We start from the raw sequence: 2,293 nt of genomic DNA on the forward strand, positions 1-2,293 counted from the left end.
ATGTAATGCAGGCTGTGGTAGTTAGGTTCTGGGTTACACATTAGGTTGGTAGTATTACCCCACTAGAGATCCTATAGACAGAGCCATGCTCTACATATTCAGGTTTTTCCTTTTTCTGTATGTTTCCAGGAAGAAGAGTAAAGATGGCCATGAGGAAGCGGAAGAGAGAACTGATCGCCCAGTATGAAGAGGAGTGGTAAGTAGATGAGGTTACATCACTGCAGTCATCACAATCCATACACTTACACCGGCAAATCATAGTGACCATACACATCATCACTACACATATTTATACCATTTACAGCACAAAACTAATGTCAGATCCCCATGAGGAGAACACCCATCAGGATGTAAGTGAATTATGTGTAGCCATAGTACGACAATGTGCATGAGGCCTAAAACTATATTACCTACCTCTTCTACCACAGTTCACGGTCTGCCACCCAGGAAGTGGCCAAGAGGAGGAAGACAGAAGGTGACATCCCCCAGCCAGAAGAGCGGGCAGCTTTCGCCGCACTCCTTGGTAAGACTCATTGCACATTACAAGGTTTCCAGATATAAAGTATTAGATTATATGACATGTATTTTTATATCAATCTATTTTATGTGTATAATGGTAGAGAAACATGTAGGGAAGTGTTCTCCCTCAGCCTCCTATAATTATACCTAGTATGATGCAGCAGACAGGAGCGGTCACTATGTGGTGAGCAGTGTCGTGGCTTTGGTTTCACCTCAATAGTGATGGCATATCTTTAGGACAATTCTTCAGTATCTGATCAGTGGGTGTCGGGGGCCAAATCTCCACCAATCTGATACTGATGAGCTTTCCTGAGGATAATCCATCATTAATGAAGAACTCTACAACCCCAATAATTTAACATTAATAGAATTAAAAAGGTTTTCATTACAAAGTTCATAGTGAAATAATTCTATTTTCTCATTTTTATAGAAGAAGAATACATCAGATGTTTTCTAGCCAGGGACAGCTGTCTTAAGATTTCGGACAAGGTATTATTGTAGTGAAGGATAAGAAATCATCCAGATTTGAGAAGATCCATCATAAGGAAATAAAGGGCTTATTCTTATGTAATAGTGGCCAGATATTACCAGACATAGGAATATACAGCTATATATGTTCTGTATTATATATACCCTCTACCTCTGCTTCTCATCCCTCTAGTATCTCCTCGCCATGGTCATCACTTACTTCAGGAGAGCAGGACTGCGATCTTCAGAATATGGAACCTTCTTCTTTCCAGCTCTGTGAGTCTCTTTTATTATTACACATTTATGTCTATAAATAACTTTATTTTATTGTAAAACCAAAATATCTTTTCTACCACTCATGTAAATACATGATAATTGTATTTGTTGTTATATTTCTGTATTTTATTCTGAAGTGGATTCTAATTTATTTGGATTCATTTTTCTTCCATCCAGGTTTCTAGCCAACCAGTTTGAAGAAGACGTGCCATATCAACAGGAGATCTACCGCTGGGCCCTCAGATGGAAATGGAGCATGAAGAAGGACCGACTTCTACAATTCCGCAATGTTCTTCTCACCAGGATGGAATTTCGGGCTTGGGTGGATCGGGCCACCTGTGATCTGGTTAGCAATATAAACAATAATAATATAAAGCTGATCTGTAACTAGATATCACAATATAAACAGAATACATAAATAAATCCCTTAGACCTGATGGGGTGGTTGTACTTACTTTGAAAACCCATGTCAAAATGGTCTTGTAATCCTTATGTTAGGTAGAGCATTTTATGAATGCAGCCATAGCTGGACTCATGAAATGCTTGTTTTAATGTCAAGGAAGAAAACTTTAATAAGTAATTATGCAGTCATTCTGCCATGGTTTTTCAGTCATCACATCAGTATCATCAGGTCTAAAATATATGCAAATTGAATTATGATTAATGGTGATATATTCCCTTTAAACTCTGATTATTATCATTTCATTCTAGATCATGGCACAAGACCCTGACCACTGGGCATGGAAGAGAGACAGGAAAATCCATCACAGCTGGGCAATTCGTTGGTTCAGGAGGAATAATGCCCTACCCTGCTCCCTCTGTAACATCGTTCCATGCAAGAAGGAGGAAGATGCAAATATCTAATGCATGGACATGGCTGGAAGAGGAGCTGCTGGACCCACAAGGAGAAGAACATGGCTGGAAGAGGAGCTGCTGGACCCACAAGGAGAAGAACATGGCTGGAAGAGGAGCTGCTGGACCCACAAGGAGAAGAACATGGCTGGAAGAGGAACATAGCTGCTGGACCTGA

The 2,293-nt window shown here is 39.9% G+C and overlaps 1 long non-coding RNA gene across 1 annotated transcript; it reads left to right on the forward strand.

Annotated features, from left to right (window-relative positions):
* Positions 1 to 427: 427 nt before the first annotated feature.
* LOC138672152 (uncharacterized) lies at positions 428 to 1,603 on the forward strand. The gene is made up of 3 exons (XR_011319612.1): positions 428 to 523; positions 1,181 to 1,263; positions 1,441 to 1,603. It is a non-coding gene; the product is annotated as an uncharacterized lncRNA (long non-coding RNA).
* Positions 1,604 to 2,293: the final 690 nt, after the last annotated feature.

The sequence above is a fragment of the Ranitomeya imitator genome, chromosome 3 (genome assembly GCF_032444005.1).
Source record: "Ranitomeya imitator isolate aRanImi1 chromosome 3, aRanImi1.pri, whole genome shotgun sequence".
In the NCBI taxonomy this organism is placed as follows: Eukaryota; Metazoa; Chordata; class Amphibia; order Anura; family Dendrobatidae; genus Ranitomeya; species Ranitomeya imitator.